Source organism: Bos indicus x Bos taurus, chromosome 12, assembly GCF_003369695.1.
Source record: "Bos indicus x Bos taurus breed Angus x Brahman F1 hybrid chromosome 12, Bos_hybrid_MaternalHap_v2.0, whole genome shotgun sequence".
Lineage (NCBI taxonomy): Eukaryota > Metazoa > Chordata > Mammalia > Artiodactyla > Bovidae > Bos > Bos indicus x Bos taurus.
This window is the reverse complement of record NC_040087.1, coordinates 81,088,532-81,103,563: the sequence shown is the minus strand read 5'-3', so window position 1 is coordinate 81,103,563 and position 15,032 is coordinate 81,088,532.

Here is a 15,032-nt window from a genome sequence, read left to right as displayed (position 1 = left end):
GCAGGTGGGTTCTTTACCAACTGAGCCACCACGGAAACCCACAGAAAGGTATTAGTCATGGACTTTCACTATGCCTTGTATCCCTTTTATTTACATATTTTTGGCAAATGTAATATAAACAAAAAAACAGAAAACAAAGAAACATTCCAGGCAAATAATTTTCTCATATCCAAAATCAATGTCCCTAATTTCACTTACAGAGTATAAAAGTATACTCACTTCAGAGTATAAAAAAAGTTCAGAAAGCTGAGGTTTTAAAGAGCTAGTAATTTTTGCTGAATGATTTGCTCTAATTGTTTTGTATGGATTATATTATCTAGAAGGAAAAAGCCTCCCCAGACTTTGTAAAGCATACATATAGAGGCACACAAGCAACATTAAAGATATTGCTGTTGACTTCTACGTTTTTCTTACAAGTTATGTTTCGACAGGCAGGTAAGAGAAAACAACTGAACTGCCATAATTATGCTGGTAGCTTCTTTGACAGTTTCTTATTGGGTTGTGGCCATAGCATTTTCAGAGCAATTATCTCATCAAATCTCTGTGTGGTAGTGCCTCTCCAAGAAGAGAAAAATAATAAATCTATCCTACCGATTACAGTGACAAAAACGTCTTTAAAAAGTAGTGATTTTGGACTTTTTGGAAGAAAGATTTTGTTGGAGGTGGTTGAACCTCCATAATACTCTCTAATTAAGATGTTATAGAATAGTTTTTTGCTACCAATATATCCGAATTTAGCTGAGGATCATTCTGCTACCAATGGCCTGAGATAATTTTGTGCTATAGTTATGAGTATAGGAGTTATTTTTTAAAGTAATTCTAGTTCAAGTATTTTTCCTCTAGCAGTCTCATTTTAGAATGCCTAACATTTCCCCCTGATTTTTTGTGGAATCATATTTTAAAAATACAGTTTCAATCGGAGGATTATTTAAGTTGATGTATATTTAATGGTTCTAGTTTCACAACTGTAACATAAGAGGTTTATTCCATTGTTTCCAGTCATCAGTTTCTTTATCAGGCGTTGAAAATTTATTTCCCCCTTTTTTAGACTTTCTAAAATTTATCTGATAACCAAAACACAAAGAGTTATCACACATGTGATGTGGCTTCCTCTCTGTAGTGTATCACATACAGTATCTTCCTCCAGCTGAAGATAATTATTTTTTTTTAAAGCAACTAAAGAATGAGAAATAGGGATGCATTGACACAGATAGTAGTGAATTCAGAATGCACAGTACATGTTCAAATTAAAGCAAATGTTTCTATGCCCAATTACCTAATTTGTAATTGCAACTATTCATTGCACTTGATTCTTCTCTTCAACTTCTTCTTTTCCCTGCTCCAGCTCCTCCCTCCTGGTTTTTGTGTGACAGCTTAGTAATAAACCCAGAAGGCTTAGCTCTTTCCTTCCCACATCACCCCACCATTTAAGGCCTAGGCTCAAGAACACGCGCTGTAAAGACACTTTTGATAGGAAACTAAAGTCACTGTAACTTCCCATTTCTCCTTGAAGGTTTTAGATGCAAATAACTGTGTCAGTCTTAAGCAGAATGCCATTTCTATGCTCAGAGACAGTTGAGAGATGAATAGTATGTGTGTTTGTTTGTGTGTGTGTGTGAGAGAGAGAAAGAGACACAGACAAGACGGAGAGAGAGACAGAGAGAGACAGATAAAGAGATTTACAGAGATAGGGGAAGGCAGCATCATAGCGCAAGCATTGATGCTTGGGGCTAGTGCACTGGGACGACCCAGAGGGATGGTATGGGGAGGGAGGAGGGAGGAGGGTTCAGGATGGGGAGCACATGTATACCTGTGATGGATTCATTTTGATATTTGGCAAAACTAATACAATTATGTAAAGTTTAAAAATAAAATAAAATTAAAAAAAATAAAATATTTGACTTCCATCTTGAAAAAAAAAAAAAAAAGACATTGTAGAGAGAGGACGTGTGAAGAATAAGAAAAATACAGGGAGAGTGGCCCTGGAGAAATAATAAACTCTTGCTTAGAAATGATTATTTAAAGCTAATACCATTTCGTACTTAAAATCTGAATGATCACATAAATATGATCACAGAGATGCATTCATACACATTTTGAAAAGTATGTGTGCCTAGTGTGGCTTGTGGGAGTGTAAATCCTGTTTTCAGTATTCAAGTGGGTGGATACTCAAGCACGTGCTGGCCCACTTCACAGCGGCCTGCAGTTCCCCATGGCTCTGTTTGCTTTTGCTCAATCTCTTCATTTCTGTTTCTCAGACTCGCCAATTTCCACTGTCCTATCCTCAAGTTCACTGGCTCTTTAGTCTGCCTGCTCACATCTTCCCTCGAATCTCTCTAGCAAATGCTTCACTTCCATTATTGCACTTTTCAGCTCCAGAATTTATTTTTGGTTTCTGTTTAGAGTTTATTGATATTTTCATTTTGTCCCTTCATCATTTTCGTGACATTCCCTGCATCTTCCTTTAGTTAGTAAAGCATTCTTAAGATGGTTAAAAGAAAAAAAAAAAAGTTCACCATCAGATCCTTTTTAGGAACAGTTTGTGTTGGTTTATTTATTTATTTTTTCTTGAAATTGGCCACACTCTCCTGTTTCTTTGTACATCTTGTGATTTTTTTGTGGTTGGAAACTGGACTTTTGAATCTAATAATTTGACAGCTCTGGACATCATATTCTTCCCATTCCCGGTGACTTGCTGTTTTTAGTTTTTTCGTTTGTGTTTCTATTTTTGTTTTCTGATTGCTGTAGGCTGTCTCTGTGCTGAATGTCCCCCTGAGGTGTACATCCAGGTTCTCCTGTGTGTCCTGGGCCTGGGCCTTCCTCTAGACACATGTACTGATGCTCTGCTTTTCCTACTCGTCTCCCTCACCTTAGAGTGGGTGCGTGCGTGCATGCGTGTGTGCTCATTGCTTCAGTCATGTTCAACTCTTTGCAACTTCACAGACTGGAGGCTACAAGGCTCCTCTTTCCAAGGGATTCTCCAAGCAACAATACTGAAGTGGGTTGCCATGCCCTCCTGCAGGGGATCTTCCCAACCCAGGGATCGAACCTGTGGTTTTTTTCATGCTGGTAGATTCTTTACCACTGAGCCACTTGGGAAGACCTAGAGTGGGATTGTATCCTGCTAAACCCATGCTTAGTTGAAAATATCTTAAGTCAAAGATGTGTTCAGTACTCCTACCTTACCGAATACCATAGCTTAGCCCAGCCTGCCTCACATGGCTCAGAATACTTTAGTTAGCCATTGATGGACAAATGCATCTAACCTGCTTATAGTGAAGTGTTGAGTATCCCATGTAACTTATCGAGTGCTGTGATGAAAGTGGAGAACAGCATGGTTGTCTCCGTACACAACTGTCGTGTCAGTTGTTGGCCCTCATGATGGCATGGCTGAGTGGGAGCTGTAGCTGCGGCCGCCCAGCCTCACAGGAGAGTGTCAGACCCTGTATCTTTAGCCCAAGAAGAAGCAAAATTCAAAACTCAAAGTACAGTTTTCAACACATATTGCTTTCCCACCATCATCAAGTTGAAGAATCATAAGTTGAACCATGATGGGTCAGGGACTGACTGTATACACAATTGCTTCTGAATGCCCTGGTCCTCAATGACCTACTCCTAAAAGAAAAAAAAAAAAAAGTGAAGGAGAGTGAAGGGGAAACACGTTGGCTCTTTAAACCTCCCAGAAGTAACCCCAGCCAGAGAGAAGGTGAGGGAGGGGTAGCAACCATGACCTCGGCTTCTCTGTCCTCTCTTCTGTGCTCAGAAGCAACACCAGAACACAGATCCCCAGTGCTCGGTGGACAGGGCCCTTGAATGCCCAGCCTGGCTTTGTAGGTTGTGTGCAAGCCGCTCTCAGAAGGTACCCGCCGCCGTAGGTCCTGAAGCTGCAGGGTGGAGAATGGTTTGTTTCTCTTCTGCTAAGAACTTGTAGTGACGGAGATTAGCCAGTTTACTGCCCAAGCCTTCCCCGGGCTGTGAACCTTCAAGAGGTCGCAGAGTTCCAAAGCAGTTACATCAGAGTCTACCAGTGCAGTTGTTGTCTGTGAAGGACGACAGGTTTCCAGTACTCCCTACTCCACGTGCTCCCCAAATCCTTTCTCCTCAAATGCTTTATATCACGCTATCCAAGACTGTTGCCCAGTAATCTCTATATGAACAGTTCCTGTAGATGATGCTTTGCCGGCCTTGTTTGCAAGCTAGAGAGAGTATTTAAGCATGCAGTATCCTCACTGTAAAATGATGGCACTGTGAAAGCGTTTGGCTCTGAGTCTAGTTACCACATAATCTGTTTTCTGAACCAGAACAAAATTGAGAGAAAAGGGAAACACAATTAATAATTTTTCCTGTAATAAAAGCTGTGCAGTGGGGCTGTCTAAGACAGTTGTTTAAGGAGCACTTAGATAAAAGGACTTCCCTGGTGGCTCACGTGGTAAAGAATCTGCCTGCAATGCAGGAGACCCAGGTTCCATCCCTGGGTTGGGAAGATCCCCTGGAGAAGGGAATGGCTACTCACTCCAGTATTCTTGCCTGGAGAATCCCATGGATGGAGGAGCCTGGCGGACTACAGTCCATGGGGTCACAAAGAGTTGGACACGACAGAGTGGCTAGCACCAACACTAGATTAAAGTGTGCTCTGGGAAACTTCCCTAAGGGATGTCTCTAATATGCTTAGACCAGGTTTTGCATCAAAATCTTGACTTTCATAGTGAGGTGACATTCACAAAGTCTAGGTATTCCTATGTCACAATCTGAAAGTGTTTCTTTTCTGAGGCTTTTATATGGATCGTAGAGACATAACTTTAGATGTATTGAGTCCACATTGTGTCATAAGAGTTACAAAGAGTTACCCGTTTTGCTTTGATACCTTCGGTGTGTGTGTGCATCACGGTTTCTGATGCTTTCTTCCAGTTCCTTTTCCTCAGTGAAGTAGAGAAGCCTCTTCTCCAGGGTGTACTGTCTTCGTAACACCATCCAAGTTCTCTGGTCTCTCTTCTGTGAATCACTAACCATTCTTATTCCATATATTATGCAGGGGACTCATCTCTTCCTGGTGTTAAAATCAGTATTGTTATTTTCAGACAATCTTGGTTTTTCCGTTAGCAGACAGGCAACTAAAACTTTTTAAAAAACCCAGTCTCTATAATTCTGTTGCCAGCTCTGCTTCTTCTGATAAAATACAGTTGCTAAAGAGCAACAGTGCAGTGGGATGGGTGTGTGTGTGTGTGTGAGAGAGAGACAGAGAGTGAAAGGGGCATTTTAAATGCTTTCTGGAGAAGAGCAGCCAGTCTGGATGGAACGGAAAGCTCAAATGCTTTCCATCTGGAAAATATTTAGATGTTATGGCAATTCTTGTCTAAGAGCATTAAACCACTTACCCTGAGTATGGCACCTCGGGGGAAGCCATGGTTTCTCTAATGTTTCGGGAGGAAAACGTGGGCACTGCAGGAACCGGAGAAAGGAAGGACTATAAGTGCCCAGAGCTGGGCATCAGCGGGTGAAACACGGTTCTGCTCCTGGGTCCCGGGACTCCTGTCGTGGACCTCACTGACCAGACAACACAGTCATAAAGACGCATAATCCGAGCTCTGTGAAATATGACTGTTCTGTTTGAATTCAGCTTGTAAACAACACACCCCAAGTAGAATGGCTAACAAATCAGTGTTGACAACATCAGCCTGGAAATTACCTAAACTTCAGTGATCTGTTTTTCCCTCAGTTAGCAGAAACCACGCACTCGGGCTTTCTCACATGACTTTTTTGCCTGCTGTGTCTGCTATAGGCGCTCCTGTTCTTAGGCTTTGCCTGGGGCCTTCTCATTTCATTTTAAGGCTGAGGACCCCCCTGTGGTCCTGAAGTCGCTTCCGATGGGCTGCTGCCCAAGGTCCTGCCTGGGGTCTCAGCACCGCAGAGGGGCTTCTAGCTGAGGCCCACTCAGAAGTTTGGGGACCTGCCTTTTCTGGGTCCTTGCAGTACCCATGTTTCTTGAGAGGGCATAGTTCCTCCATAAACTTGAGAGCGCTCACGGGTGCCCCCCAGAGGCCCTGCATCTGGAGTAAGATGCTTCGTGCTCTTCTGAAGACTTGCAAGAACATTTAACTATTTTCCAAAGGGAAAGCCACTTAGCTTTCAATTCGACCCAGATCGGTTGCTCTTCTCCAAAAATCATGGTCCTGAGAAGGTGTCGTTGGTCACCTGGAAACGGAGCAAGACCCTGTGGTCCTCGCCCTGCCTTCCCCACCGTGTCCTCAGCCTGCCTTCTGTCTCTGGAAAACTTTAGTCAAAAAATAAGTTTAATCAGAAAAGTGGAAAATGCAGAAGCAAAGGAAAAGAGTCAAAGGAGACTAAATAATAATGAAGTAGTCATTAAGCATAGTCAGAGACCATTAGCTCTTTCTCAAGGGCTATAGATAATATTCTGAGCCATATCCTGTGAGCTGTCTTATAGATACTGAAACCCCAGGTGGAGAAGTTAACTAATGATGACCCAGGACGTGAGGTGCCACAATTCCAAGAACTGGCCTCAAAGAAATGGGAAAAAATGGACTCTGGAACTGAAGATTAACTGCCTAAGACAACCATGATGGCACTAGTCAGACCGCCAATGACCAACTCCCAGATGACTGGCAGAGCTGACTGTGCCCTTTCAGCAGGTGGCCCCTCCTTCTGTCTGTGAAGGCTCCCACCCCACTGGTTTCCCCAGTGGGGGAGTGGGGACTCGGCCTTTGGGCAGACGTCCACCTCCCTGAGCCCCCTTCAGTTGCAGGCATCTGAAATAAAGCAAACATTCCTCTCTACCAACCTGGCCTGTTTATTGGCTTCTGAGTGTCGAGCCGCCAGGCCCACACACCCTCTCAGTAACAACTTCACCAAGTATTGATGAACCAAGGAAGAGGAAGGGGTTCTCCTATTGGAACTCCTCATTGTCAGGGGCCTCAGCCCCGTAAGTTCATTAGCATGTGCTGTGACATTTTAAAATTGCCTTTTTTGTTTTACAAACATTTATTAATAGCTGTAGAGCTTTAGTATTTTGGCTGCTGAAATGTCAAAACTTCACGCGCTTGCTTCTGCTCTGATGAACTACTGTATGTTTTGTTGAATGGTAGAAATGGCATCAGCCAAATATAAGAAGGCGTACTTGCACTAACATGAAAGGAAGAGAGAAATACGTGGGTGACAGCAGACAGCACCTGCATGGACACGACAGAATTCTGGCCGCCATCCCACACACGTCCTTTAGCAATATAATGTCAGTGAGGTGGAGGTTTTACCTGCCTTTCCATTTTATTACGTTTGCTTTGTTTAGATGTGGTTTTTGAACATACTTGCATCATTTTAGCAAAACAGATCTAACTGCAAAAAAAAAAATTCCTAAAATTAATTTGCCATGACGTGTTTTAAAGGTTAGTTCTCCCTGATGACAGCATATTTTTGTAGTTACGTCTTGAGAAAGACAGCGAGGAGATCTGGGCTCTACTGCCAAGATTTCCTGCCTGACTGTGTGCTCTTGGGCTGGTCGTTTCACCTCTGAGTGCTCACGTTCCTGTCAACTCTAATGCATGCTGCTGCCCAGAGCTATCATCAAGCAGAACGTGGAGCTGGCTTCTTCCGTTCCAATAGAAGAGCTTAGTTCAATGTACTCTTGCACGTGACAATGAGCGTGCACTGCTTCAAACAGTTCTCTTACGGGAACTCCGCTTTTAGACTTGGGGCATGTGTAATAGCATGGAATTTGGGTGATAAAATTGAAAACCAAGCTTATAAACAAAGTCCTCAAGTAATCCAAAGATAGCAAAAGTTCAAGTACATGAAAATCTCTTTAATCTTGTTATTGTTCAGTCACTCAATTGTGTCCGACTCTTTGTGGCCCCATGGACTGTGGCACACCAGGCTTCCCTGTCCTTCACCATCTCCCGGAGCTTGCTCAAACTCATGTCCAGTGAGTTGATGATGCCATCCAACCATCTCATCCTCTGTTGCCCTCTTCTCCTCCTGCCCTCAGTCTTTCCCAGTATCAGGGTGTTTTTTTTTTTTTTTTTTTTTTCCAATGAGTTGACTCTTCACATCACATGCTCAAAGTATTGGAGCTTCAGCTTCAGCATCAGTCCTTTCAGTGAATATTCAGGACTGATTTCCTTTAGGATTGACTGGTTTTCATGATAAGAATGAACAAAAAGGTCTTGAATGGTGACTCCAAACCCAAGACTGGATTCCCATGAAGCTAAACATTGTACTGAAAATTCCAAAGGGTTTATTTCTCGATTTCTTATTTCTCAACATCTCGACTCTCCTATACGCTATACATCATTAAATGCATCTTCCTCTATTTTCTTCTAATGATAATCCATGTACAACTATACCTTTCTAAAGGATGGTTCTCGTTTTTTTCTTTTCTTTTTCCTCAACTGACTCACTTTTCCTTGGTGGAAATCTTTTTAAAATATAATAGAAGTGAGTGGCATTCATTTACAAGGTGCACCGAAAAGTGGGGAAATAGAGATAATAGAATCTCATAACGTCAAGGTCATTCTTTTCTGGATTAAATCGGACCTTTTAGGGTCAGATGAGGCTGAGTATTTGTCCCCAACCCCGTCCCCACCCCAGTCCTGGCCCGTGGCCTGTTAGGAACCCCGGCCACACAGCAGGCAGTGAGAGGCAGCAAGCCAGCGAGACTTCAGCTGTAGCTTCATCTGTGTTTCACTCCCTGCCTCTCACGTTACTGCCTGGACTCTGCCTCCTGTCAGGTGAGTGGTGGCATTAGATTCCCATAGGAGTGTGAACCCTGCCACGAACTACAAACACAAGGGAACTAGGTGGCAGGCTCCTTATGAAAATCATCCTGAAACTGCACCCCCTCCCCATCCAGTTGTGGGCTGGGGACAAATTGTCTTATGAAACTAGTCCCTGGTGCCAAAAAAAGGTTGGCGACCACTGGTCCAATGGACCTACAGGAAGAAGCAAAGACACTAAGTTCAAGACACAGCAATGCACCTGTTTGATTTTTTAAAATAGTGGATTAAATACCTTTAGGGATTACTACACAAGGTTGCGTTTCTTCTTCTTATGATATGCGTGCAATCTCACGAAGAATAGAAAGAAAAAAGTAGAAAGAAACAAAAAGGAAGGAGGGAAGTTAGGAAAGAAGAAAGGAAGGAAGGAGAAAGAAAGGAAGAGAGGAAGAATCTTTTATCAAAGCTTATTTGATGGTGAGGATGGGCTTCCCAGGTGAGGCAGTGGTAAAGAATCTACCAGCAGTGCACAGGGCACATGAGATGGGGGTTCAGTCCCTGTGCCAGAAAGATCCTCTGGAGGAGGAAGTGGCAACCCACTCCGGTATTCTTGGCCTGGAGAATGGACGGAGGAACCTGGTGGGCTGTAGTCCGTGGGTCACACACAGTGGAGCATGATTTAGTGCCTGACAGGGAGCTCTTCTCTGCATGCATCCTGCATCATTACTTAGATGTTTTTTGAAATTCTGTCCACAGTCACATGTGTGTGTTAAACTAGTACAACAGTGTATGCATTAAACGAGCTCCAGTGATGTCCACATTCATCTGTGTGTCATGGTGACTTTTTTTTCTCCCCTCACAAGATACAGGATGTTGACAAAAAGAAAGCTACCAATGAGAAACTCAGACGTCTCTATCAGGGCTCAGATGATTTTAAAAAAAATCTATATTCCTTTCACTTTTTTAGTTTCAGTAATCGAAGAAAATAGAATCAAACTTTGCATTTTAATTAGGATATTTTTCTGTGCTGTGGCCTTGAGAAGCAAAAGCGAAAAAGAAATTCTGCTGGTGCATTTGAAAGGAGAGAGGGCCAGGGTTGTTTCCTTTGTGAATGGGAGTTGTATTGTCTGCGAGAAAGTGACAAGATTAGACACGTAGCACGGAACCAAATGCATTAAAAGAGAAGTATAATATTTTAAATTGGACCTATGAAATCAATGCCTAATGCAGTATGACCTAGTGAATAGTAAATCAGAATATGTAAGAGAAAATAAGAGCACTAGAAATGATATTTCTTAACTAACTGAATCATTTGCACTCAGACTTCTCATGTGCCATCACTCAAATATTAGTCAAGTCTAAGGTATGAGCAAGTTCATTTTTAAGGGTCTTGGCAAAGCAAGGGAGCTTGCCAATAAATGAATGGACTGGCCCTCTGAATGTCTTTACTTATAACTATACAATTATAATTTTCCCATCACTGAGCTATGAATTATTAAAAGAATATTGGCATTTTGCTATATATTTTAATTATCTTTAAATCATTTCTCATAGTGGGAATAATATTACAGTAATTAAACTTTTCTTAAGCAAATTTTCAATCTGGGTTAAGTTTTTAAATCAATGCTCATTTCAGTTAACATATAACTTTAATTTTTTTTTCTCCTTTGAAATCAGTGTTCACATGACTCCTTATAGATGAAGGCATCTTTTCCTAAAATAAGAATGAACAGTAATTCTGTAATTTTAATATCACCTGAGTTCTTCTAACACCTTTACGGATATGTATTTTAACTTGAAATACATAGAGATATATAGACATATCTATAGATAGATCCATGCACACTGGAAAAAAAATGAATCTATCCCCAAAGGCTCATGGAAATATATATTCCATATGTGTAAAGTACATTAAAACTGCCTGACCACAAAAGATATCCTGTATTTATAGATCTGCTTACATTTCTGGGTCTGCCAAATTTTCACATCTTGTTGTTGCTATTTGCTTAACCAGATTAAAAGGAAACTTAAAAGTATTTAGAACATGCTTTTTAGGATTCATTTGGAACGCTGTAAAAGGCAGTAAAATATTGGTCTTGGACTTCAGCACGGGTTTGAGGGACTTTACGTTTTGTAATGGTATGTTCTCCACTGACTCTAAGTCCATGCTTGACGTTTACTGCCTTGCAGGAGACAATACATTAACTCTTACACCAAACTATTTCTATGAGGTTTTGCCGACGAAGTGACAACATGCTTCATTGAACTAGTGACAGGGGTGCTGGGGAGGTGATCTACTCTGACTCATCCAAAAATGTTTCCCCACTTCCTGTTGGACTTAGAAAAAATCCCCTTCCAAAATTAATTTATTTAGGGTTGATGATGTTGCGGGCTTCCCAGGTGGCGCTAGTGGTAAAGAACCCGCCTGCCAGTGCAGGAGACGTAAGAGATTCAGTCCCTGAGTCGAGAAGATCTCCTGGAGGAGGGCATGGCAACCCACTCCAGTATCCTTGCTCAGAGAATCCCATGGACAGAGGAGCCTGGCAGGCTGCAGTCCATGGGGTCACAGAGAGCTGACTTAGCAACTGAGCACACACACATGACAACGTGTCATGAAACTAAGTAACTCTAACTGCTCAGGATCCTGTCTGCATCCTGGCAAATATGTTATATGGGTGAGGGCACAGCCCCTACCCCAGCACCCTCATTAACCGAGGATGGCACACTTTTCCAGCGAGAACAGATGAACGCTCAGGATCGTCCTCAGCTCAGAGCTCCAGGAAACACTGCACATCCAACTGCTTGGCATCAGAAAGAATAGTATCTTGCTTAGCTGCAAGATGGAAAGCTTATTTTCTTTTGTCTCTCACCAAGAGTTCTTTCTAAAATGAACTTGTCCACTAAAGGGCTTCCCTGATGGCTCAGCGGGTAAAAAAATCTGCTTGCAGTGGAAGAGATGCAAGCTTGATCCCTGGCTTGGCAAGATCCCCTGGAAAAGGGAAATGGCAACCTACTCCAGTATTATTGCCTGAAAAATCCCATGGACAAGGGAGTGTGGAGGGCTACAGTCCAAAGGGTCACAGAGAGTCAGACATGACAGATCACCTAAGGACACACACATATACACACAGTGGATATGGAGGTGTCTATTCGTGGTGATATTTTGACATTCATGTTTGAGACACACCCCTGAACTGCAGAGAAAAAGAATATGATACAGATTATAGAGAAAACACGTAGATGGTCAAAAGCAGCGTGAGCACGTCGACGGGCATGATCAGGAAGAAAGGGCAAAGGCAGGCAGAGCTGAAGGGTTGGGCAGGATGGCAAAAGCAGGGGCTTGCTTATTTCTTCTGGGTACCAGGAGCCTGGGTGCCACATCCCAGATGAGTGGCCAGGAACACTTTCACTGCTTAAAATAAGAATCTTTATTTGGGCTACCTGACTTGGGAAAGGATGCTGAGAAAAGATGTAAGGTTGACTGTTGCCTGGGACTAAGGCTTAGGTGGTGAGGTTTATGTCAGGAAGGGGAGGAAGCCAGGAAGGGCCGGGTTGCCTGTTGGATGCATTGTGGGACCTGAGGCATCCAGTTTATCCCAGTGAAAAGGGTGCACTGTTCTGAGGCTCAGTTCTGGAATGGAGACCTCAGGACAGGCAAGGGGGAAGCATCATGCTCAGTCGTGTCCACCTCTTTGCGACCCATGGGCTGTAGCCCACCAGGCTCCTCTGTCCGTGGGATTCTCCAGGCAAGGATACTGGAGTGGGTTGCCATGCCCTCCTCCAGGGGATCTTCCCTAACCAGAGATCGAACCCGAGTCTTCTGTGATCCCTGCATTGGCACATGGATTCTTTACCTCAGAGCCACGTAGGGGGGTGGCAGGGTGTAGGCGAAACAAACTGTCAGACCTGTGTCTCTAATGAGGAAGAGCAGGATTATGGGGAAAGGAAAAAAAAAGATGAATCTACTGCAAATAAAATAAATATAGTAGAACAATAGAAAAAAAAGATTCTAAATATGTTAAATATTCTCAAAACGAAGAAGAAAGACATAAGAGAATCAGTTTTCTGATCCCACTGTAATTACAAATGACCGCAAATGCAGCGGCTTGGGATAGCCCAGGTGCGCCATCTTAGAGTAGGTTAAAAGATGCCCAGTAGGGGTCTCTCTGGGTCAGAATCTATGTGTCAGTTGGGCTGCTTTGTCTCGGAGGCTCTAACCAGGAACTTGCTTCCTTTCCTTTCCCAGCTGCCAGAGGACACCTGACTTCCTTGGCCCTGGGTTCTTCCCTCTGTCTTCAAAACCCATCACTCCAACCTCTGCTTCTATCATCCAACCGACTCTGTCTTTCATACACCTTCCTTCCTGATAAGGATTCTTGACATTGCTCTTAACCCACCTATACAGTCCAGGTTAGTCTTCCCATCTCAAGATTTTTAACATAAACACATCCACACAGTCCCGTCTGGGCATGCAAGATAACATTTGTACAGGGGCCTGGGGCTAGGAGATGCACATCTTGGGGTGCTGTGTGGGAGGTGTTGGTTTGTCTACCATGTTATTTGTCTACCGCAGCATCCATATAAAGAACTAAACAGATTAGGAAATAAACAGATGCAGAAATACATTTGTGGCTACAGGAAAAAATGAATTAGACATATTAATGGTAGAAATGAGAGGTATATCATTGTCATAAAAATACTTGATGGGTAGTTTCTAGACTGGGCACAGGCAGGAAAGAATTCACCCCAAATGTAATAGATTCAACAAGTCCATCCTAAAGGAAATCAGTCCTGAATATTCATTGGAAGGACTGATGCTGAAGCTGAAACTTCAATACTTTGGCCACCGGATGTGAAGAACTGACTCATTGGAAAAGACCCTGATGCTGGGAAAGATTGAAAGCAGGGGGAGAAGGGTCAACAGAGGATGAGATGGTTGGATGGCATCGCCAACTGAATGGACATGACTTTGTGTAAGCTCCAGGAGTTGGTGATGGACAGGGAAGACTGGAGTGCTGCCGTCCATGGGGTTGCAAAGTCAGACATGAGTGAGCGACTGCACTGTATCAGAGTATACTAAAGAAGATACTAAAGAATTACTTGCTCATGTGTGTGTACACATGTACACACAGGTGTACATACAGACTGTATATAAAAAAGCCATTCAGAAACAGAGAGGGTGACTGAGAGACTCCAACACATGCCCAAAATAGGAGAAAAAGAATAACAGAAAAATGCTGTTTGAAAAAAAAAAACAGTGGGGAAATGGACACAATTGAAGAAAAACATGAGCTTTCAGACTGACTTCGCAGGCCTAGTACTGAGAAAAGGAAATGAAAATAAATCCACAGAATAATGAAATCACAGAACATCAAAATGTATACTCTGAAAAACTATGAGAGAAAAACCCTGTATAAAATAAAATAACAATTAAACTTATCTCCTGCACTGTAATAAAAAAAGAGAGAGAGAGAAACACCTGTGACTCTACAATTCTATTATCAGATAAAACATCAATTAAGGTTAAGGTGGGGGACAGAATAAAGTATAATGTGCCTTGCAGCCTGATTTTTTTCATCTGGGATCAGTTTTCTTTTGTAAAAGTATTCCATTTGCTTAGTATTTCTTCCAGTAACATTTGATGCTTAGCACATCTGAATATTTCTGTTCCTCTGGTAACTAATCTGAGGTAGAGAGGAAACGAAGACATTAAGGGCAGAAGTGAGGACGGAGTCAGCCTGTGAGAAGAGAGGAGTCCCTCTCCTCTGCTCCTTAACCATGGATATCTTGAATTGACTAGAGGATGTGAGATCCTTCGAGTTCTCTCGACTAACGAGACTGAATTGACATGGATCAAAGGACGCGTATATCATTAAATAACAAGGTCATGGTCCCAGGAACTTTCATTTTACTGGAATGAGTTTATTATGGAACGTTTTTTAAAAGGAAGGTCACTGGGAGACAGACTACAAAAAATAATTGGTAAACAACCTGATTTCTTTAACCTGAAAGTATTTTTGAAGCCCTTGTGGTTCTTCATTGAACTAAAACACTTCCAGCGTTATTAGGGAGATAGCTATAGAGACGTTTCTTTTGGCTCAAGATCAAGGGCCTTTGCATATTCTACTATCTTTCTGGATGTTCATTATTTATCCAAGTTAGTGCCTCTCATAAATCCTGTAGATATATTAAACTGCCAAGCAGGCTTACACTTAGGAGCCAACTCTAATCACCTCTTCGTGGCAACCTGAAGCCTTGGTTTTGGAAAGCTTTTTTTGTGTAATCAAAAGACAAAGTCTAATGGAG